Source organism: Oryctolagus cuniculus, chromosome 6 (assembly GCF_051225735.1).
Source record: "Oryctolagus cuniculus isolate XC-2025 breed Fujian yellow rabbit chromosome 6, ASM5122573v1, whole genome shotgun sequence".
NCBI classification, from domain to species: Eukaryota; Metazoa; Chordata; class Mammalia; order Lagomorpha; family Leporidae; genus Oryctolagus; species Oryctolagus cuniculus.
In genome coordinates, this window is record NC_142872.1 from 163,440,511 (window position 1) to 163,466,105 (window position 25,595).

General features: G+C 40.5%; 1 long non-coding RNA gene across 1 annotated transcript; it reads left to right on the plus strand.

Moving 5' to 3' along the window:
- Positions 1–5,052: 5,052 nt before the first annotated feature.
- Positions 5,053–14,995, plus strand: LOC108176590 (uncharacterized). Its single transcript, XR_016234964.1, has 3 exons — positions 5,053–5,250; positions 13,301–13,375; positions 14,482–14,995. It is a non-coding gene; the product is annotated as an uncharacterized LOC108176590 (long non-coding RNA).
- The last annotated feature ends 10,600 nt before the right edge of the window (positions 14,996–25,595 follow it).

Here is a 25,595-nt window from a genome sequence, read left to right on the forward strand (position 1 = left end):
GACCAGTGCCCAGCTCACATGTTCATCTGTTGAGTGAATGAGTGAAACTGATAGTAATCCTGAAGGAACTGACTTTCACACAGCGTGCCTGGTTTCCCCCAGCCTGTGCCTGCCTCTCAACATCCACTGAGCTCCCGAGGTCTTCAGGGTTCACTTACTCCATGCAGTCACTTCATTAGCACCCGATCTGCTTGGGAGGAAACCTGGCAAAGGTGATTTCTCCAGGCAGCCGGCTTGTACTTTTTTGTCTTCTGATTGCAATTAATGAGATTAATTGTTTATCTACTTCCCTATTACACATTCACGAGGCCCACATGAGTACATTTTCCAGGAATATAAGTATTTAGTATTAGTGTGTTGTCTTATTGGAAGAGCGATGTTATTATACTGATTCATTAATGCCTTTACATGTGGTTCAATTAAGATTTACAAATTAGGTTTAATTAAGGTTTATAAGCAGCAAGGTGAATTCCTGGCTGCGTTCACACTGCTGGTTCCTCTTTCTTTTTTTCTTATGTAGTCCTAATTGTGATTTGGAAAATCAAGTAGGTACTGGAGCTAGAAAATTGTCTTTTCTGGGCATCCTATTCTATCTGCTACTCAGTGTTCTCTCTGTGAGTGAGATCAAGTACATGAGCACCGCAAAATTCATTGCATTTGGGAAATAGCATTAAACAACTCATGTTGCCCACAGACACTGGAGTCACATGGACTGTGATTTAATTATTTACCCTCTTGGATGCTCTATTGCTTCATCTGAGAAAGAGAGAAAGAAAGAGAAAGAGAGAGAAAGAGAAAGAAAAGCAGGGCCTCTTTTTGAATGTATTACACGAAAGTATTAGGTCAAATAACTTTTATAAAATATCTGGCATTTAAATTGAAGAAATAATAGCTATCATTAATAAGCCATATATAATTTGCTGTGTGAATAAAATATAATAAGGCAGATAGAAGTTTTGTCAATATATGACCACCTATATTAAACAATTATAATGCTCCATGGTGGCATTGCTCTTGCTCCTGGTTCTCTTCAAACTCAATTAATGCATCTTAAATAACTACAAGGTGTCAGACCCTGAGAAGAGCTTAAGTCAAAATAAACAAGACCAAAAAAAAATTCACAATTGTCTGCCCAGAGGAAAATGAGGCCAGGCATGGGAAACACAAGTAGGTGCAGGCCGTGGTAGGTCCAGGCCCAGATTTCAATGAAGGCAGAATTGTGTGTGGGGCTGAGGGGCGGAATGATTCTTCTACCTGTGCCCATCAGGTCCATGCCCTTGCTAGTTCTCTCCAGAGCTGGCTCACCCTTGTTCTTGCTGCATAACTGGCTTCGAGATGCATCTCTTCACTCAATGCACATTTTTTTTAATCCATCATGGCTATTTCTGGAACTATGCTCATTTATTAACCTGAGAGTAACTCTCTGGTGTGGGATAAATATTGACTTCTTCCCTGAGTTGTGAAATATTATGTGGAGACAAATAATGGTGAAAGATTACCTGCGTGAGAGAGATAGTCATTTGATTATTGTTGACTGGCTAATTCCCAAAGTGACAAAACCACTCTCAGTATTTCTAAACCTATACAGAGACACAGAGTATGTGAACAACTCAGGATTCAGAACCAAGAGGCCGTATCATATTATTTGAAACAACTGAATTATTCTATAAGAGTTATATTTAGTTAAGCTTCTAGGGCTTAAATTATTGATTTTAATTCTTCACAATCAGAAAATAAATAGTACCATAATTTATTTTTTATCAGTACTTTTCAGGTAAGTCTTGTTTCAATTTGATAGTAAAAAGCCAAACCCTCTGGTTAACTGTGTCTTTTTACTAATGGTGCTTACAAAAGATTCCACATAATAGAGTCTATGATGTAGAGACTTCAAAGACCTGACAGGGAACCTGGAGCTCCACTGTTTACATTTTGCTATAATATTAATTAAACAAACCTCCAGAGAACCCCCTTTGCAGTGCATATAACTTACCTGAGAGGGAGTTATGTAATAGAATTATACCACTTGTGTTTAAGTAAATGAGAAGAGGAAGTGTATTGTTTGCTATATGGACTGTTGTCGCTCCCCCTCTTCGTGGAGGAGCAACACAGGACCCTGCGCTGTTCTTTCGTCTGCTCGGCCCTCCCCGGGTTTGCTGCTGGTTCTTCCCGGGTTGGCTACTATCCCTTCCACCTCCGTGGAAGGGCAGTTCCCCCTGGCCGCATTCCCCACTTCCGCAGGGGAGCGGCACACCGCCGGCCGGCTTTCTCGGGGGCTGCACGGGTTCCCTTAGATGTTCCCCATAGATGTTCCCGATGCATGCCGTCTCTCTCCTCCTTTATAGTCCTCCTCCGCCAATCCCAACTCGGCTGCCCACACGCCGAGTACGCTGCTCTCCAATCAGGAGCAAGTCCTACAGTTTATTAGTTGAACTGGAGGCAGCTGTGCGGAAGCTGTTTACTTCTCTCCCAACGCCATGTTGTGGGAGAGCAGATGCATAGAATAAGTCTTAATTTCAGTAACTTAGTCCAGTCCGGATTGCTCCCCACAGACTGTCTTTCAAGTCACACCACCGATGTACCTGTGACAAAGAGGGATGTGATGTTGCACTAAAGGGCAAGTAGAGCAACATGGAGAATGCATATTTTTTTAAAAGTCATGACTTGGGCATACATTTACCTAACTTGGGAACTTCTGTCTGAGAAACTAGATCTGATCCCAAACTGAGCTGGGATCATCTCTGGATCTCTATTACCCCATCTTAAAAAATGTGAGGACATCCTTCCCCATTCTGCTCTCCCCTAAGAACCGTTAACAACATCCAGGGACATGGTGAATATAACACTATAAAGGATGAGAAAAGACGGTAAATTGCATGTGGCTGCATAAACATAAGGAGTTATTATTATGTTGATTATCATCAATGACAGCATGGACAAATGTGCTAATTATACTCATAAAGTGAACATGCAAATGCTTTCCTCTGGACTTCCAAGAGAGGCTTATTTTTCCCCTAAAAAGAGGGATTATAAGCACAAAATATCCCTGTTTATTACTACTGCAATAACTGTTCCATGTAATATTAATAACAATAATAAAATGTAAGCCACTTCTACATTATTTTCAGGGAGAAGAGAACACAAGAGCCAAAAAGTTGAGTGAGTAGGAACTTGTCACTTTTAATAGTATCTAAAAAAATGATGAGTATTCTAAACATCTGTGTCTCATTCCAACACCATCTTGTTCCCAAGTGCCCTAATAAATATTCTGCTCCTTTTGTTATTGGGCACCACTTATGACCTCAGTGAATGTATTAATAAGAGTGGCCATGGCCGGCGCCGCGGCTCACTAGGCTAATCCTCTGCCTTGCGGTGCCAGCACACCAGGTTCTAGTCCCGGTTGGGGCGCCAGATTCTGTCCCGGTTGCCCCTCTTCTAGGCCAGCTCTCGGCTGTGGCGAGGGAGTGCAGTGGAGGATGGCCCAAGTGCTTGGGCCCTGTACCCCATGGGAGACCAGGAGAAGCACCTGGCTGCTGCCATCGGATCAGCACGGTGCGCTGGCCGTAGCGTGCCAGCGGTGGTGGCCATTGGAGGGTGAACCAACGGCAAAGGAAGACCTTTCTCTCTGTCTCTCTCTCTCTCACTGTCCACTATGCCTGTCAAAAAATAAAAATAAAAAATAAAATAAATAAAATAAGAGCGGCCATGATGAGCCTAGTAGCAAATTTACGCTATTGCCCAACTGACACGTCTTCCCCAATTTGTCCTAGACCTGTCCATTAGGATATATCAATATATTTAACTAGAATCCTTGGGTAAGTTTTTATTGCATATGACAAGATTCATTTTAAAGGCCCTGCTTAATTTGGGTTGGCCATTTGTATGCCAAAGATAGTACTCTGGAAAACTATGGAAATTCAGTTTTTCTACCATATTTGAAAAAAAAAAAACACTCTTGTATGGTTGCATGCAATTCAATGAATCTGACCTGTCTATGGCCACTTCTGAAGGCCATGGGTATTATAGCTTTCTGCCACAATGTGAGGGTCTGGCATGGCTCTTGCAAAACTCTAGGTGCCAAGAAGGATGTGGAGGTGATATCTTCGATTTTGTCCACATAAATTCTAATGCAGCTGAGTGAGTATATAGTTCCATATTGTTGTCACAATAAATCGCTATAAAATAAGGTGCCTAGAAGCATGAGTTTGTTGTGTTTCAGTTCTAGCAATCAGAAATCAGAAACAGGTGCAGGTGTTGTGGTGTAGCTGGTGAAGCCACTGCCCGTGACAGCAGCATCACATATGGGCAGCTGTTAGTATCCCAGCTGCTTCACTTCCAATCCAGTTCCCTGCTGATGTGCCCAGGGAAGCAGCGGAAGACAACCGAATTTGCTGGGCCCCTACACCCATGTGGGAGACCTACATAGAGCTCCCGGCTTCTTGCTTCAGCCTAGCCCAGCTCTGGCTATTGTGGTCATTTGGGGAGTGAACCAGTGGATGGAAGACCTTTCTGTCTCTCCTTCTCACTGTCTGTAACTCTACCTCTCAAATAAATAAATAAAATCTTTAAAAAAAAACTTTAATTATAAAACAACTAGCATATCTTACGAGAAGTCGTATATTGCTATCCAATATTCTATGACTACAATATTGATGCAATAGGAAAACCTCAATAACAAGGTACAACACAGAAGTGAAAAAGAAGTCACAATAGTCACAAAAGGATTGGAGCAGAAAAAGTAGTGGAAGAAAAGGAAAGAGACTGATTATCTTTCCTAGGGACTCAGTTTTGGATCAGCATTTGTTATTGTAGTACAAGAATTAGTAATATCAATTATCAAAATAAAATAAAAGCAAAATAAAACTTTACTTTCCTCTATTACACTGCCCAGATCAAGTGTTTACATTTCAATGGCTTTCCAGAATTTATTTCTTCCCTCCCCTAAAGCCTCATTCACTGGACCCAGCTTGAGGGAGGCACCCTCCTTCCCTTAAAAGCCTTAGCACCAAAAATAGCACCTGTCATTTCACTTCACTCCCCATTAGGCAGATCTGTGGCACGCAGCTACACAAAGCTGCAAAGACATTATGTGGAATCAAGTCCATCAGGCCTCACCATTACCCTGCAGAGAAGAGAGAAGGGAATCTGCTAGACTGTTAGCAGTCCCCACCATAGGTTAGCAAACTTGAACAGCATAACCCAGTTTTCAGCGCATGGAAGCTCTCCTTGACTTCTCAGATGGTTCTCACCCAGGTCAGTGACTGTATCCCTGCCACCTCCGTACTGGTGAAGCCTATTTATATCACACAGGGTGTGGGACCTTAGTCTTTCCTCTGACCTTGTCTCCACAGGTATTTAAGAGACACAGGGGGAGTGTTGGGGGGAAATCATATATGCAAAAGACCACCACTGAAACGTTAGGCAGTGGAAGCAAGAAAAAGACATTGGCTTCAGGAAACCTTTATTGTGTTACTTTTTAAGAAAAAAAAAATGGAATAAAGTAAATGCATGTTCATTAAGTGCCATTGTTCCCACCTATAAAACAAGTAAGCCAGATCTGCTTTGGGAGGGATGTTGGATGGATTGCAATGGGATATATGAATATATGTTGTCCTTTGTATAATGAACTGCAAGTCCTAGATAAAAGGTGCTATTAACACCATCACTATTTGTATTGTTTTAATAAAATGGTAGTCCATTCTTTATAGACTTTCTTAAAGTAAAGGAAATTAAATCTGAAAGACAAATGAGATCTAGCAAAATATTTTTTTCTCCTAGTTAAACTTTAAGTTTTATATGTAATTTTACTGCTTGTATTTCTTAATGGATTTTTTGTCACTTGGACTATGAGAAAACAAATCAATGCAGTATTAATAATTAAAGAGAGAATATTACTTTCACAAATATCTTAGCAATGTGAGAAATTGAGGAATAGCTCTTAATATGATCCTTTAAGCAGTGGACAAGAAAACATAAATTTCTACATCCATATGCCATAGTTTATAAATATATTTCTTGTTAATATGATTCCGATGTGCAAGTTATACCAATATTATATTGTTTCATCATTTCAAAGACAAATGAGATCACATCTCTGAAAGAATCTCTAATGTTGTTAAGTTTAATTTTTATCTCAGAATCGCAGACACTAAAATTTAGGTAGGATTGAATCTATGCTTTTACAACCTGTCACTGGCCTTAGAATATTTTGTCGTATGCTTGCCAACTGGGTTTCCGGTGTCTTCTTTACTAATTATGGGAGGAACTGCTCTTGTCCCTGGACATTTCTGAATATCACCAGCCTATCAATTAACTAATTTGTCAATTAATAAATTAATTAAAATGAATATTTTCATTTATTTTCCTTGGTGTTGGTTATAAACATGCACGAAGTAATAGACTCTGCTTTCCAGGCACATTCTACAAACCAGGCCCTATAAGTCATCTCATTTAATCTTGACAAGAAACTCTGAGGTACATTTTATCATGAGCCACATTTTAACATGAGAAAAATGATGTTTATGAAGGTAAAGTAATTTGCTTCTTTTTAAACATCTCCCTGGGTGCTTGAGTGTGGGGCACTGTCTTAGTCACTTCTAAAATGAATGCTGACCAAGATTCTTTTTATTTTTTATTTTTTATTTTTTGACATGCAGAGTGGACAGTGAGAGAGAGAGAGAGAGAGACAGAGAGAAAGGTCTTCCTTTGCCGTTGGTTCACCCTCCAATGGCTGCCACGGCCAGCGCACTGCGCTGATCCGATGGCAGGAGCCAGGTGCTTCTCCTGGTCTCCCATGGGGTGCAGGGCCCAAGGAGTTGGGCCATCCTCCACTGCACTCCCTGGCCACAGCAGAGAGCTGGCCTGGGAGAGGGGCAACCTGGACAGAATCCTGCGCCCCAACCGGGACTAGAACCCAGTGTGCTGGCACCGCAAGGCGGAGGATTAGCCTAGTGAGCTGTGGCGCTGGCCAAGATTCTTAAGAACTACAGAACCAAGCATAATCCATTACAATGAACGAATTAACGATTAACTTGTTCTCTAACTGGCTCTGGAAGAGAGTTGGGGGGGAGCACAGGAGCATGCTCTACTAAAATTTATTTTTATTTGCCTTTTTCAAATCTGCCTCCCTTAAGAACAATAAGGATTAAAGTTTGTTATGTGGGTCCACAAGTAATGTTATCCAACCTGTAGGCAGAAGCTTACATGGACTTGGAATTACAGACACAAACATAATGATAATTCCAAAATTGATATATAATCAGTTGGAGACTACACAATTATAGTCTTCTCACCAACTCTCATTTAAAATTTTCAGGAAAGATTCAATCTTCCCCTTTTTAAATTTCACATTTTAGTCTTAGTTTCTTCCTAATTCCTTTCTCAGATGCTGATCTAAATGAGATAATTCCAGAATATCACCTGGCCAACCAGAGGCCATGATGATGCAAATTCAATAAGGAAAAGTACCTGTTACTCTCAAAGACAACATCTGCTCATGTCTAAGTGCATGGACTTTGGAGTTAAACCAAAGTTTATGAATAAGGAACTTGGCTTTATTAGTTCAAATTTGTTATCACATTGGTAAGTAAGCTTTACAATATTTCCCTCAAGTGTTTTTATAGGGAGTACAATAATCAGTCTGAAGTTTTAAATACAGTGCCTGGCATAGAGAGTTATACAATGAATGCTGACCACTTGTAATTTTTTTTGTCACTGAGATTATTATTTTGGATTACAAAATGAAGGACACTCCTTTGCCCTAACCAAACCTATCTTTTCTATCTGAGTAGTAGGAAATTACTCTCAGATGTGAAGTATTTTATTGCTTATAGATACTTTCTCATTAACGATCTAATTTCATCCACATGCTAACATAGGGTATAGGCCATAACATTATCATTTTTAGAATAAAAATTTATATTGAGTAAAACAAAAGCGGCCGGCGCCACGGCTCACTAGGCTAATCCTCCGCCTGTGGCACCAGTACTCTGTGTTCTAGTCCTGGTTGGGGCGCCAGTTCTGTCCTGGTTGCTCCTCTTCCAGTCCAGCTCTCTGCTGAGGCCCAGGAAGGCAGTGGAGGATGGCCCAGGTACTTGGGCCCTGCACCCACATGGGAGATCAGGAGGAAGCACCTGGCTCCTGGCATCGGATCAGTGTAGTTCTGGCTGTAGTGGCCATCTGGGGGGGGGTGAACCAACGGAAGGAAGACCTTTATCTCTGTCTCTCTCTCTCACTGTCTTACTCTGCCTGTCAAAAAAAAAATAGCTTTCTTGTGTTTTTTTTTTTCTATTGATTTTCCAAAGTCTAGTACCGTATAAAATGGAAGTATTAAATTACATTAATGATATCTTCTTGAACACAAAAGTTACTTTATTTTGTATGATTAAATTTTTAAACAATATATTTTACAGTCCCCAGTATATTGAGATTGATTTTGTTAATTAATATTTCAAAGCATTTGCTTCATTAAATATGACAAAGTCAGCCCCACTGCATTTCAATGTTGGCTATAATTAATGATGATATTATGAAAATTAATGCTTTTCCATTATCCATTATGACATCATCAGTGGTAAGGATCTGTTTATTGCTTCTCTGCTAATGGTAGTTAAAAGAAGTTGATTTTGAAGAGTAGAGAAAAAACCTACATTATTTGAAAAGTAGTAAAACCCTTTGCATTTAAAGAATATTTGATTCTGTTATCATTTAACATGAATGCTAAAAAATAGTATTCAAAAGCCTAAGGCAGTCAACTAGCATGAAATAATTGATTGATACATTTAGTCATTTATCTTTCTGAACTGTTTTTCCATAGCCATATCATTTCAAACACTCAAGGTTTTCTTTTAAGGAAACTGAAATGGGAAATTATGGAAGAATGAGGAATTATGGGTAATAAAGTGGAGAGGCACAATTTGATTAGTATATACTATTTAATACCCACTAAATGCAACAATACAATTAATATATCTGGAATCCAGGATTCTAGCATCAGATTCCTGCAGGTAACTAGAGGAGGAGCCTGAGCCTCTGAATGTAAGCATTGCTAGTCTCACAGCAAAGATCCAGTAGGGACTTTCTGGGAGTAAGGGATAGGAAAGACTACCCAGCTTTCCCTGTGGCTTGGACCAGAGAATTGGATAATTTTTATTTATGTAAGTATTGGTTTGAAGGTATGTATGTAAATAACTGATGGTTAGGACTGTGACCCAGTTACCTACAAAGTAGATGGAAGCAGAAGGTTCAACCTGGAGATTATCGCACAAACTCTTTCTCTAGGGATTGAAAATTGAAGGCATGGATATTTCAGGGAGTTGTGGAGTGAGTGGGGAGTCGGGACTGACACCCAGACCTAGCCATGCCTCTACCTTTCCATCGCCCTGCCATAAACTAAAGGCTCACTAAGAGTTAATGAAGCCACAACACAGGAAAAGGGTTTTGTCTTCTTCACAGAAAGAAGAAAAGTACAAGATAATGCTGTTGGCTTTTTTAATTTTATTTTGTTTCTCTAAGTTGGGAGACTATAGCACTTGTCTTTCACTGCGTGGAGCCCAGGCTGATCTGTCTCCTCAAGGTGACTAAGCGTGAGTGTCTCCCTCCTCACCTACACCTAACTCTATTGCATTGAGCCACCACCACGGGTGGAGTCTTAATCTAACACGGCACTTTCAGAGGCAGCATGTCTGTGTTCCTCTGCAGACACTGTCCCCTGGGCTCTTCCATTCTGAAGTGCAGACACTATCAAGACCTCAGTGTTGGAAAACAAATACTATTAAACCCTCCACTTTGACTATGACCCTGTCTGAATAAGATCCAAGTCCACGCGAACTCAAAAGGCTTCCACAGCCATGGCAACTCATGACTAGAGCCCAGGGAGATTTCTGACGCTATAAACAAGAGTGTCAATTTGTTAAGTCAACCACAGGAGTCACTGTATACTTACTCCTCATGTAGGATCTCTGTCTTTAACGTGTTGTTCAATGTGAATTAATGCTATAACTAGTACTCAAACAGTATTTTCTGTGTGGGTGCAAACTCTTGAAATCTTTACCTAATATATGCTAAATTGATTCTCTGTATATAAAGATAATTGAAAATGAATCTTGATGTGAATGGAATGGGAGAGGGAGCGGGAATTGGGAAGGTTGCAGGTGGAAGGGAATTTATGGGGCGGGGGGAAGCCATTGTAATCCATAAGCTGTACTTTGGAAATTTCTATTTGCTAAATAAAGGTTAAAAAAAATCCAAGTCATCACTCTCACAGTAATAGTATGCGCAAGGATATAAAGACCTTTCTTTTTCTTTCTTTTTTTTTTCCCAACTGTATTTTACAATTTTCACTAGTTCAGTAGTCTGAAATATCTACCTCTTCAAATTCTTCAGGGTGAAAATTGGAATTTCCCCCCAAAAAAAAAGCCCCAATGTGGAATGTTAGTAAAACAGTGCTGTCTTATCTGTGGCACCATCTATGCCTCGGACACCATCTTGGACCCTGGTCCCCATGGCCACTTTGCACAGCAGGCTTCAGTCCTAAGTCCCATGGCTCAACCACCAGTGTCAGCTCCACCCCCACCCTAAAGGGATTCACTACTCCTATTTCCCTGCCCGCCCCCTGGCAAAGGTTTACCAGAACTTGTTCCTCAACATCTGCTCTCTCTCTCTATCTTACTCTCTCTTATTCTCTTGCCCTCTCCCCTACCCGGCCCTTTGGGCTTCCCCCACCTGACAATAAACCTTTCCTTTAACTCTGGTGTTTGGTGATGGCCTTACACATAACAAATATAATAAGACTAAATAAATATGCCACTTTAGCTGGATTAGCTAAATATAACCTGGGAGCCTGAGATATAGATGAGGTTTAAAATGATACCCTTTAAAATGACATTAATTAAATAGCAAGTCATGGAAGAGGGCTTGGGAATGGAAATGCTTTGAGCAACACTGCTCTGCTCTGCTGTAACCCAGGACATGCTGTCTTCTCTGGGACAGAACTTGGTATTGGCTGTTACTGTCCTCATCACCTGGCAGTGTCAGGCACATTGTAAAGAGCTCACAAATCCCCACTGAACAAATCTGAATCTTGTATACCGAGTCTTATAAATACAAACAATGAGCATCCACAACAGACATACTAAAATATCCTTTTTTATCATTGGTTCCATAGGTGACATGACGTTCAACCAGTGTTGAGAACCATAATTTTAGGATCAGGCAACCCTGAACAGACCAATTCCTTTCAATTTCAGAAGCCACACAGCACATAACCTATTTATAAGCATATTGAGTCCCGGAAAAGGCAAAGATGATGATTGACCAGGTTTTATCAATTTTCACAAATCATTTCTTTGGGGGGGAGGGTATTAAATGGCACAGAAAAATTAACCATGTGTCCTATCTGTTCAAATCAGCATTGTGCCTTATTCATCTAGTGCTGCTGCAGCAGGATACCACAAGCTGGATAATTCATAAAGAATTTCACATATTTCATACAGCCATGGAAACGGGCAAGTCCAACACTCAGTAGGGGCATTTGGTGAGGGCCTTTTTGCTACATCATAAAATAGCACCATAAAGCATGAGGAGAGAGCTTGTGCATGACAGAAATTTGGGGAGTGAACAAGCAGACAGGTCTCTCTCCCTCTGTTTCTCCCTTTCTCTTTCACTTTGCCTTTCAAATAAATAAAGAAATCTGAAAAAAAGAAAGAAGACCACTTTTTTTTTAAGACCACTTTTTAAAATCATTTTTTATTTAGACAGGATGAACACATTTCATGTATTTCATATAGCCAGTTTCAGGAGTAAGGGGGCTACTTTTTTTTACCAGCTCATTCCCACTTTGATTCAGAGAGCTCTCATGATCTAATCACTTATTATTTTCCCTTCCTGATTACTGCTACAATGAGTATTAAGTTTGCAACACAAGAACTTTGGGGGACACATTCAAAGCACAGAAAAAGAGAATCTACATAGGCCAGTCCCAAAGCATAATCATCAACGCCAGTACCATGTGATGGCTATGAAGCATGTACTTTCTCACTCATTTTCAAGTGCTTTTAAATTTCTGCTCTGATAACAATTCTGTAGGTAGGTAAGTATTATCCTTCATATGTGAAAAATATCTCACAACATTGCACTATTCAGAATTATTTGGAAACGAGGAATACCTTTCCAACTGAAACTCATGAAAGAAAAGAGCAAATTATTGGTTGCAAGACTCCATGCTTTAGATATGAAAGTGTAGAGTAATAATGTATCTCCTATTTCCAAGAAGAGAGGACTATTTTATCTCCTGCCTCTGCCTCGTCCTCCTCTTATCCCTCTCCCCTTTCTCCTCCTCTTTCATTTCCTCCTCTTCCTTCTTCTCTTCCTCTCTCTCTCTCTCTGGCCACCCTGGGTCAATGATAGAATTGAAATGTTCTCGGAGAACAACTTCCTGGAATCCAATTGAGTGATAATATAACACAACAGCTCTCCAGTAGACAGAATTAATACACAGATTATTGGAGGTATAAAGAAGAAAAACATTAAGAAAGTAATGAATATGCCAGATACAAACATTTTAATGCACTTCCAATGCCAGCCATATTAATGAGTTAGATCTAAGAAAGAAAATAAAATCCCAAACCGAATTTGCCTGTGAACATTCCCTGGGATCCCTAATGTATATTCCCCTTAGCAATATAGGGAAATAAGTGGTATGCATCAACATGTCTCAGGGTGGCAAATTTGAGTTGAATCTACATAGAATTGAAATTAAAATAAACTAAGATTGTGTAAGAAATGAAGTAAAATGTCATAAGGAAATTGAATTAATAAAGGACACTGGGTATGGGTGGCAGAAAGAAACAAAGAGAAAAGCCTACATCAAGGTAAGAAGGCCAGACCTACAATGCAGAAATCTTGGTGGTACCTTCTTGTCCTATCTATGGACAGAGATGAAGGTGCCCTCTCAGAGTTCCTTTTAATGTTGACCGTGTCCCAGAACAAAATCACTAAGACATTAGAAATTCTGTGCATGTATTAAGTTTAAGCAAACACATCTATGCAATCCCTTGTTTTATGAAAATTCTTAAAGATAACAAAATGCAAGTATTAATAACTGTTATCAAATTCATGCACATTGGTGAATTTTGTAGAAATAATCAGAGAATTGAAACAGATGCCTCCATGTTGATCTCCCACAGTTGGGAAAAATAAGACCAAAATTGTTGTTTTCCTTTTCTTGGAAAATGGGAAACTTGAACTTCGTTCTTGTCACTTCTAAGGACATGTGCAAGCCTTTCCTGTCTTTAATGTTTCTCAGAACCATGTCGGAGCTGGCGATGGTACCGTCAGGGCACGGACTTTGTATGATTCCAAGTCGAAGAGTTTCTTCTGGGTAGGTATGTGTGGTGGACTTCATATAATACTTTAATGTTCTTTGAACACACTGATTGTACCACTGCACAATATTAATGAGGTTTCATTTCCATGCTGAACAATATCTACAAGTCGTTTCTGTCCATGGTAGAAACTAAGCTGCTAGTATCAAGGAATTCACTTTATGGGTTTGACATGCAGTAGTACTCAAGGTAAGTTTTGCTTAAGTAAATAAATATCCTCACTGTAGGGAAAGAAAAATGATGTGTGTGTGGAATGATGTTCCTTGGCAGAATTCACATTGAGTTTGACTTTGCGTCCACGAGAAAATATTGGCTCTAGTAGGAGATAAGAAGTAAAACAGAGAGACAGACAAAAGATAGGAAATGAAACAGGAGGCACATTCAGCTTGTTTTTCAGAAGAGACATTTGAATGAAGGCATTCTAGAAGTGTGGGCAGGGTGGAGGGCATGAGACAATAGGACACCATCACCTTTGGTGCTAAAAAGCCAATGGGGAGGAAGCATGGAGGCAGGGTCGGGGCTGGGATTCTAAACAGGATCTTCTCAACAGATTTAGTAGACATTAGGATCAGCACAGACAGAAATGCTGCAAAGCAGGGCAGTGTCAGGAAGAAGGAAGTCGAGTTCTCTTTTGATCCCCAATTACAACTCGGCTACAACCACAGTTAGATCCGCAGTCAGACCCACAGTTGGCCCATTTCAAGAACCATTCTAGATACCAACTGGAAAGGAGAATCATGTGATAATTCTCACTGGGATCAGCAGGCAAGAAACAAAAACAAGACCAAAACACAGAGGGTAGGTCGGGGGAAGGGATGCTTGGGGACTGGCCAGCACACAAATATCCTTTCAGGACAAGGGAGTGGGTGAATACTGGAAATGCACTTTAACCTCGGAGTTGTACGGTAGGTCACACTGGCCCCCCAGATCTGTATAGATGGCCTGTGCTTTGCTATAGTGAAGTATTAAGGCTAAAATCACTTGAATTTTAAAGATCATTTTACACATGTTAGAGTTCATATCAAATAACCCAATCATCCTAGTTACCTGATGTATCTCTCTTTTTTAAAAGTTTCTTTTTTCCCGGTTGCCCCTCTTCCAGGACAGCTCTCTGCTGTGGCCAGGGAGTGCAGTGGAGGGTGGCCCAAGTACTTGGGCCCTGCACCCCATGGGAGACCAGGAGAAGTACCTGGCTCCTGCCATCGGATCAGCGTGGTACGCCGGCCGCGGCGGCCATTGGAGGATGAACCAATGGCAAAGGAAGACCTTTCTCTCTGTCTCTCTCTCTCTCACTGTCCACTCTGCCTGTCAAAAAAGTTTCTTTTTTTAACCGTTGAGAAGTTACATATGTGGATTGATTTTAAAACCATTTCAAATCCGTTTTTGACCAAAAATACATGATCACTCAATAGCCAATCTTTAACCAGTGTCCATTGAATACTTACTAAATGAAAGTCACTATTCTCATTTTCTGTGAAACATCATTACATAAATAGGAAAAAAAAATTACATGCTGTCACAGGTGTATATGTCAATGGGTGAAGACAGATAGTAGATAAAGTCAGATCTCAATACCTGTGGATTTACTACATGAATAAAAAGTATTTTACAAAATTAAATGTCTGAAAGTTCATAGTTTTTTGTCATTCCCTAAACCATGCAGCATAACAAGTATTCACTTAGCATTGGCATTGCATTAGATATTGTAAGTAATGCAGAGATGATTTAAAATATGTAGGAGAACGTGTGTAGGTGCTGTGCAAGTACCTTGTGACTTTGTGTAAGGGACTTGAGCATTGCAGATTTTGGTATTGAGGGAAATCCTGGAACCAACCGCCCTGGGATCCCAAAGGATGCCTATAACAGGGGTTTTATGCTGCCCAGATAATCAACTAATGGTATTTGCTGCAGAGAAAACTAGAACAGAGATAGAAGTGAAACAATTGCAGGAAGAGATCCCAATCACCTTAGAGTGGGCTGGGAAAGACCCTGAGAAAGTGTCTCTGAGCTCAGAAGTGATGCAGGGGAGAAAGCAGCTGCCTGTGTATCTGGAGAAAAGTGCAAGGCAAAGGGATTGGAGAGTAAGAAAATCCTGCAGTGAAACACACCTGAAGGTGTCAAGAACGAGTAAAATGTGACAAGTGCTTAGGAGATGAGGCAGGGATTATAACAGAATTTGGAAGGATCATGCGGGGTTTGGGATTTTGCTGCCCTGTTGGGAGGGATTGCTAATCTCGATCTGTAGAGAGACTTGATAAGGCTCAGCCTTTTCTTTTGTATCACTCTAATCATGTTCCTGAGAATAGATTTGGTGTCCTATTGTCAGTGTTTGGGTGCAGAAATGAAATTGCTTAGTGGAGGAGGAGAGAAAGCAAAGTCAAGTGGGAAGCACATTGACATGGTGAGCAGAGAGACTAGGGGCATAAACTACTGCTTCAGACAACAGCTTGCAGGGGTCTTCCTAAGCCAAGGGGAACACAACCCCGAGGGTGCCAGAGGGTAGCAAGTGCAGAAAAACGTGATGGGACAAGGCGGAAGTATCTTCTGATTGAATATAATTTTCAGCAGAAAAGATAAGAGGGAGTGAGATGGCAGAGGAGTGCTGCAGCGTATCACTCAGCTCGCGAGGAGACAAAGAGCAGGGAAACGCTGCACTGTTGACAAGAAGACCAGAGGTTTGGTTAATTGAAATGAGACCTGTGGGCACTGTGTCTAGTTTCCTTCAGACGATTCAGCTGTGCATGTGCAGGGGTAACCGATAAGGAGCGTTCAGCTCAATTAGGTTGCGATTTTTTCAGGCAAATCAAAAGAGAAGCGAATTTGACTCTTTTTGGCCAGTCTTTTTGGATATCAGATTCAAATTCCCAAGGTTGTGGGTGTCAAAGTTGAATTTCATGAATAGGAAATTAAGGAGCTTGGAGTTTTAAGAGGACTCTGAAATACCCACACATCATGGTATCACAAACCAGATTCTCTTCATTAGACTTTAGTCAAGAGGGAATTGTACATAACTTTCCTTAATTTCTTATTGGATCCATGAAAAACATCCCAATGATTTTTCTTAGCCTTGAACATGTCCGGCTTCCTAACTGAGTGAGCTTGCATTTTCATTGAAGCCACATCCATCTCTAATTTTGTTATATGGTGATTACATGGGCTTTGTAAGGAAAATGGAGCATAGAATTTGTGTCATGTAATTATATTTTAAAAGCCAAGTAATAGCAGCTACTTTTATTAGCATTAACAATTAGCAGACCTCTTAACTTCAGCTGTGATAAAGAAGTCCCTTGTAATGATTTTGCTGCAGCAGTTTTACACACCTGTCACATTAACATGAATAATAGAATTAATGTCAAGGAGAGTTGAGGCAGGCATTCTTTCATTTAAAACACACAGAAAAGGAACAAAATCGTTTTTCAGATAATCACAAAAATACCCAAGTTTGTTACTGTAGTTCAGTACTCTAAGCTTTTGTATATCTAATAAATGCCTTCATTAAAAATATATATTGTTTCTTGGGCTTAGAATCACAAAATTTTAATGTTGAAAAAGATCCTAGGAATTATATCAGTACCCACAAATTCAGAAACACTGGAGATAAACAGACAGTGTATATGAGTGAAAACCCTGAACAGGCTATGTGATGGGCTAGAAAACACAAACCTAATAATAATTTAAAAAGCAGCCACTGACATCCATGCTAATATTTTCCATGAAGAAAGTCAGCATACATTTGGGAACTTCTCTCACTAGTCATGACAGTGTTTTAAAATAACTGTTATAACTGTTTCCTAAACAGTTTCTGTGGACACTCTGATATTTGAATGCTCTCTCTCACACACTTACACATTTTACGGTATTTAATGGAACACAGATGTATTCAGGCTCCTGGGCTTCCAGTCTGCAACTGATTTAATACAATTGTGGACAAGTGAGTCCTAAGAAATGGAAACAACTGTGAGTTATATAATGGAACTCTCACAAATTAGTGACAACGTTAAATAGATTTAGGGTTCTCTGTTGGCTCTCAACCAGAGCTATGTTCTTTGCCAGAAAAATTATTCCAAGAATTCTCTTAGTTGTTAAATTACTCTAGTTCAGCTTTGTTACTAGAGTACATCAAAGACTTTCTAAAGATGAGAAATGGTAATGGAAACCCTAGGTTCAGTCTAGAAGATGTCTGGCAGTCTAGTCTAACCATGTGGGTCATACAGGCAGATGATGAAAGCTGACTCAATAACTAGGGCCTCGGCATACATTTGAAGTTCTTCTCACACTGCAGCTCAGGCCATGAGACCAGGAGCCACAGGATATGCTTGCAATCAGGTGAAGCTTTTGCTCAGTTGTTTCTGTGCACACAGAGAAGAGGCCCGGGCTGTTCTTGGACTACCTAGCTCCTAGACTGACTTCAGATTAGGAAGACAACACTCCCCTTGTCGTGGGCTTCCACCTGTGTCCAACTTAAAATAATGCCACGTCTAATTCAAATTTATTGTTAAAGCCCAGTTTCAGAAAATGGGACACTGGAGCAAATACATCTTTGAAGTTAGCTGCCACAAGACACCTTCATGGTATGGTGAAAATTAAAATATATTTAGAACTTTAAATGTATGAAAGGAAGATATATGAGATGCGAATAGGTCTGTTTTGTTTTCCTTAAAGGCATACTTTGAAACGACTTCACAGTCAGAGTATCAACCAAAAATCAAATTTTTCATAAGACATGGAATGGGATGTCCTTGTCACCCATAAGAAGGTGAATCCCAGAGAGATGAGTGACAAAGCAGAGGAAGATTGTACTGCAAACAGCAATCACCAAGTGATACTTGCAAAATAACATGGGTGACCAGAATTAGGATAACAACAACGGGGACTAGAAAGATGGGATTTGTTCCAGCTCTTCAATTATTTCCACCTCTTTTCCTTCACTGCAATCCCTTGCCAGGACTACCAATCTGCATGTGACACTTCTTCAGAATCATTTGAATTGCTTATTTGCTCTGATTTCCCCCATATATATTTCTGACATACACTTAACCTGTACTCTGTCCCATGTCACCTTGTAATTTGTTCCTTGATTTTTTTTTCCTGATTAATGTTTGTCCCTGGGGTGAATAGTTGAACCACCTCTGCAAGGCAGCTCAGGAACCCAAGGCAGCCTGCTGAGCCTCCTGATTCAGTGTGACATTGACCTACTGCTGGAAAGCATAGACTGTATCTCAGACTTGCTTGGGTATGTTAGGTGACCATATCTCTAAATCAGACATAATACAAAGGGACATGTTCAACTTTTGAGACTTTCCCACAATGGGTAAATCAACTTGGAAATTCTTATTTTTTATTTTAAAAGAAGACAACTTATAGTCTTATCAGAGTGAAACTTGGGTGTAGAATACTCTATTGGGGTTCTCTCTGTCTCCATCTTTAATCCCTTCTAACAACATTTACTTTTTCACTCACCTATCTCTGTGCTTGGCAGAGTAGAAAGAGCATGGTTTTTAGACATACAGATTTGGAAGAGATTTCCAGATTAACTTCCAGATGTTTGGCCTTGGACAATTTCAACCTTTATACAGCATAGAAAATAGTAGATGCATTGCTATATTAGTTCGTGATTGTGAATTATGTGAGACCACGTTTACAGGATATCTAGCACAGCATACTTATTTAACTGAATTAAATAGCATGTGTGATTATAACCTCCTGTTGTTCCTGTTCTCATTCCTCTTCCCACCATGCCTGGGATGCCTGTGAGCCTGCACTGTTGTGAGATTTACACTCCCCCCATTTTTGTGCACCTTTGCTCAACAAGCACCCTTTCCTCTCTCTTGTTTATCCTCCTTCTCCTGCTGTGGTTCATTGTATTGGTTATGCCTGGCTTTCTCCCTATCACTCTTTATCTTTCAGTTTTTCCATTGTTCCCCCCCTTTATTCTTTGATTGTTGTTGTGTGTGTGTCCTTTGCTCACCAGGGGTCCTTCTTTCTCTCTCCTTCTTGTTTTAAAATCCTCTTTCTCACTGTTAGTCTGACACAGTAAGATCCTCTCTGCCACGACTGTCATAGCCTTTTTTCTTGGATATCCTTTGTCCACTCATCTCAAATTTCTCTAGTCCCCATTCTGGTCTGTTTGTTCATAAGGCGGTTAACGATCTATCAGTGTTTTCCTCTCACACCTGTAATGTACACCCTTCCTCATTTTCTTTCCCTTCAAACGTAGCACCTTATCCTCTAAAATGCCCTCACATACTCGATTTACACAATGACATTGTGGCTGTGTTGTTTGGGGAATAACACAAAACATATTCCTTTGGTTTGTTTTCACCATGACTTCCCCTTGGCTGATCTACACAATGCTGTTCCGTTTCAAGGAGTCGGGTCCCTGCAGCCTGATGCTTGTGCTCCACAACATTGCTTCTCAGTCACCGTGGCTCCATAGTTTATGCACTGTGAATATCATGCCCAGAAGCTCACAATCTTTCATTGCCACATAGCAGGTGACACAAACAGCATTTGTTACAAAGGAAAACAAACCTAAAAACAGGTCGCTGCTGAATTAATAATTAAAGGTCAAAAATCTTGTGGAAGAAAGATGAAAACTTGTAGTTTTGGAAATAACAAAATATGACTGTGTACCTTTCCGATGGAGGTCATGCGTCTAATGAAATATCAACCGCATTCAGAATATGGCAAGATTGATACGCAGAAAGAAATACTTTGTCCAGCATCTCACTCAGTGCTTATAAAAACATAAATTGAAATTCAAATTCATATATTCAGTACTCCACTTCTGAGTAACATAGAATAGCTGTGGTGGGCCATCACTCACGCTGTGTGTGTGTGTACATATGCACATATTCATTACATTTATATATGTAAACTCTGAAATTCTTAATTTATAATTATTTACAGATTTATTTATTTATTTGTTTGAAAGACTGAGAGAGAGAGGGAGAGAGAGAGAGGGGGAGAGATATAGCTTCTATCCACTGGTTTACTCCCTAAATGGCTGCAAGCTCAGGGCTGGTTCAGGTCAAAGCCAGGTCTCCCTCATGCATAGCAGGGGTCCAAGCATTTTGGTCTTTTTCTGCTTTTCCTATTCCATTAGCAGAGACCTGGAACAGAAGTAGAACAGCCAGCACATGATAACTGCCACCCATATGGGGTGCCAGCATTGAAGGTGACAGCTTTACCCACTGTGCCACAATGCTGGTCTCCTTCGTTTATAATTACTGCCATCTATGGAAGCAAAGGTATGTGAAGGAAAATTACAGAAAAGAAAGAGACCCTTTCAGGTGACCTAAGACCTCCTGTCATTTCCTCTCTTGGAAACAGTTCATTTACTGAGCAGCCCCTTAGTCTGTCTAGGAAACATAGGAAATGGTGATTTTTCTCTCTTGCTTCTTCATGGTGCCAGCTGAGGTTGTCACTACAATGAAACCAAACATGGGATAGGAGCATATTTTTATGCCATTTTTCTAAATCTTTGAGTTTGGTATCAAACCTTGGGCTGATAACTCCACACTTGTTTAACCTTCCCATATGAGGTTCACAATAATTTTACAATATTTTGAGCCCTGTGATCATCAAAGATTTCAAATTTTCCACTGTAACAATGCTTCATTATTACAGTTAAAAACTTGATGGCGATTTTGGGACTTGGCCTCATAAGAACCTGACATTTGCCTCTCAGTTCACCATTGTAGATGCTCTTGAGTCCCTTGGCCGGGGCATTTATGAGCACCATCATGGCAGCATGAAAAGATGGTGGAAACTGACATTTTCCTAATTTTTTGAAGGATATTTATGTTTGTCATAGTAGGGCCCCTGGGTTGGTGCTCATACAAAGAAAATCAGTCTCTAAGAAGAATACAGAGTGGTAACTTCCACCTGTTCCCACCTACAGTCGTTCATGGAAGGAATGGATGGATACAAGTGTGGTCTGTCAGGTGTTGCTTTGGCCACATTTAGAGTACCTGGGATTTCAGTAACTCAAAGGCAGTGTATATGAGTGAAACTTTATCTTTATTCTCTTCAAATATTATTTACTGCCACAAGCCCAAGCTTAAAATGTACTCTCTGCAGGCCGGGTGCTGTGGTGTGGTTCGTAAAGCTGCTACATGCGTACCGGCATCCCATATAGGCAACAGCTGAGTCCTGGTTACTCTCCTTCAGATCCAGCTCTCTACTCTTTCTGCCTGGGAAAGCAATTAAAATGGCACAAGTGCTTGGGCCCCTGCACTGATGTGGGGGACCTGGTAGAAACTCCAGCTATTGCAGACATTTGGGGAGAGAACCAGCAGATGGAAGACATTTCTCTCTCTCTCTCTCTCTCTCTCTCTCTGCCTGTGCCTCTCTGTAACTCTGCCATTCAAATAATAAATAAAAATATTTTTTTTAAAAAAACCATACTGTGGTGCCAGTATTATGGCACAGTGGGTTAAGCTGTATGCCTGCAAAGCCACCATGCCATATGGGTGCCTCTTTGTGTCCCAGTTGCTCCACTTTCAATCCAGCTCTCTGATGATGCACCTGGGGAGGGAACAGATGATGGTTTAAGTGCTTGAGGTCCTGCCATCCACATGGGAGACCTGGTTGGAATTCCAGGCTCCTGGCTTCAGCCTTGGAAAGCCCTGATCATTACAGCTATTCAGGGAGTGAAGCAGCAGGTGGATGATCTCTCACTGTAACTCTGTGTTACAAATAAATAAATCTCTTTTTAAAAATGTAGATTATGTTTGGAAGACCTGCCTTCTGAGTCATTGAATGCATACTGCCTTTCTCCTGCCATTTGTCATATTCCACATTGTCAGAGAGAGTAACATCAGTCCTCAAAATGTGGTCTTCTTGGGCTTAAACTGTGACTAAGCATTATTTCAAAAACAAGCCAAAGACAAGAAAGAACATAATGAGAGTGAGAAGCCTTGCAATATCTTGTGGAAGAATAGAAGCTTGTTACATTTTGTTAAAAGATTCACAGACATGAAAATTAAGTTGTCAATTAAAACTTCAAAGACGTTGGCAGAGAGGAGCAGAGAATTGAAAGAGAGTGGGCCTTATGGGAGTCAGTAGAAAATCCTATCATTAAAACCCTACTGAGGGGGCCGCACTGTGGCATAGCGGGTAATGCTTCCGCCTTCGGTGACGGTTCGAGTCCCTACTGCTCCACTTCTGATGCAGCGCTCTGTTATGGTCTGGAAAACAGTAGATGATGGGCCAAGTCCTTGGGCCCCTGCACCCGTGTGGGAGATCCGGAAGAAGCTCCTGGCTCCTTGCTCCAGATCGGCACAGCTCCAGCCATTGTGGTCATCTGGGGAGTGAACCAGCAGATGGAAGACCTCTCTCTTTCTCTCTCTCTCTCTCTCTCTCTCTCTTTCTCTCTCTGTTTCTCTGCCTTTCAAATAAATAAATAAATCTTAAAAAAAAAAAAAACTCAACTGAAAAAGCAGGTTGAGTATGTGTTTTACCATGTGTAACTCCACCAAACAGGTGCATTCCAGACCAAAAATTCAAAAATATTTGGAACCCCTCTGGAGACAGTGATTGAGCAAATACTACTCAAAAACTGGGATTTATTTGTATAATAAATGGGATAGATTCCTAAGATCAAATGAAAACTAATGTCATTTATCTATTGCCCTTCTCCAGTCTAAGTAAAGCAACAGCTCTAAGCATTTTATTCTAATTCTAATAATTCTTTTATTTCTGAATGTTTTGTTTCATTGCTTAGTCACTTGTTTATTTTGAAAAGAGATAGCAAGTAGAATCTATGGATAGAAACTCATGTGCCTTTGCTATCTAAACCTCTTTCTACAACTTCATGCTAAATATTTTCAAGGAGGGAACCCTGAAGTATTGTTAGTCCAAAATATTACATCCCTTCTCAAATAAGCTCATGAGTGTTTGTGTGAAATGCTGTTGTTACATTAGTGATGTGGATCCTTGACAGCCTTTATCACTCAAGTGTTTCCTCCACATGATAAGCTACGAAGAGAAGATGCTAATATTCATTGGGGGATACGACACATCTAGAATTTCAATGATGAGATTGTAGTTACCTATGAGTGTATGAAGAGGTCACAAAGTTCAGGGAGACACATTGGAGGGAGTTATTATTGGTGACAACCATTTAAGAAGGTGAGACCAAGGAAAATTACATTAAAATATTCTTTTTTAATCAAATAGGATTATATGAACTTTGTGGGGACTACAAGGATTTGTGTTTGTGTGTGTTTGTGAACAATAGAGAAAAGACCACAGACTTTACTCCTTCTCCTTTTTCTCTAAGGCCATTGGCCCCTACAGTGACTCATGTTGGTGAAGAATTCACCCTCCAAACTGAAATAGGCTCCCACCCTCTTACAACACCAGCCCTTTGGAAGAGATTAGTCAATAGCAGGCTCAGTATATTATGACATATAGATGCAAAAATAATTAAAACTCTTTCTACACCAGAAGTCCAATTGTCCACAATAGCTGACTGTGCTTCTCTCTCTTCTTTGCAGAGGAAAAAGAACAGGAGTTCTGGGATTATTCAGAGATTGGCACGTGTCAGTATTCTAGGGTGTACTTGTCTCTCTTTCCTTGTACTTTAGTTCAGAGAACTTTGAGATTTACATCTGATGGACATCTTCTCCCTTAGAATCGCTTGGTTTTCCACATTTTCAAAACAAGATATCTTTTTTATCTTTTTTTTGACAGGCAGAGTTAGACAGTGAGAGAGAGAGAGAGAGAGAGAGAGAGAGAGAGAAAGGTCTTCCTTTTTCAGCTGGTTCACCCCCCAAGTGGTCACTACGGCCGGAGCACTGCGCGGATCTGAAGCCAGGATCCAGGTGCTTCTCCTGGTCTCCCATGTGGGTGCAGGGCCCAAGTACTTGGGCCATCCTCCACTGCACTCCCGGGCCACAGCAGAGAGCTGGACTGGAAGAGGAGCAACCGGGACAGAATCCAGCACCCCAACTGGGACTAGAACCCCGGGTGTCGGTGCCGCAGGTGGAAGATTAGCCTAGTGAGCCGAGGCGCCAACCAAAACAAGATATCTTAAACATAGTTAGATATAAGGTTACCTTCCAGGTCTGTGATTCTATAGATACAAAAGGGTTTAGTTTGGAAGAATTCTTAGTCTCCCCAGAAGAAGTAGGGGAGATGGATGGTAAGAAATGTCTGCAAATTAGGATTTGATAAATCACTGAACCAAAGAAAGAAAATGACAGTCACAGACAAATAGCATCGGGCCAACAGAATTTGAATCTTATGTTTCTTCTTCAATTTCTCATCTCCAAAAGATTGATCTGCCACTGCACTCGTGTTGGTTGTGAAGTCAGCCAGGATTCCAATCCTCTAGACAATGTTCTTGTTTCCCTGTCTCAAAGAGTCACAATATCCATCACAGTGGGTATTATCAGTTGATATTGGTAAAATATGAGAAATGTTGCCTCTTTATCTATATTCCATATGTGAATGACCTCAAATCTGTGTTAATTTCCAAAGAGAAAGGGGCATTGGTGTGACTGTGTACGTTGCATGTGTATGTTCTCTACGTCATTTGGTTTTCACTTCGGCAACTGGTCTCAGCTGAAGTCCCATAAAGCTACCAGAAGCGAAGGTCTTCGTCCATTAGGACTCACACTTTCCTGGTCTGTGAGTCTTTCAAAATGATGCTTCTAATGTGTTACTGTGAGATCTGCCATTAATTTACCTATCTCAGACCATGTTTACTATGGTAAAATATGAGATGTGCATACGCCTTGCAGCAATACTCTCCCCATATGAACATTAGATTCATCTTCGTCCTTGATTACAGGGTCTGGTCTCTCTTTTGAATCTTAAATTGAATTACAGTTTCCCACTGGGGCACAGGTTATGCCCTGAATATCAATGTACATAACTGGAACTTTAAGATTCTATGGGAACTCCTATGACCCTTGCCTAAGGAAGCAGTTCTCCCAGGACTGACTGTTCTAGTGAACTGGATGTGTTCTGTGTTAACTTCAACTGAACTCCCTATGTAGAATCTAGGGGGTATGTCTATATATCTATAACAAATCAAAGAAACACAGTCAGTATTGTGTGAGTATATATGAAGCAGTTTATTTTAAGGAATTGACTAACATGATTATGGAAGTTGACAAAACTGAAATCTGCAGGGTGGGCTGGCAGAATGAATGATGCAGTTTAAGACAGAAGACTGTCCAGTGACCAAAGTCCTTCTGGGCATGG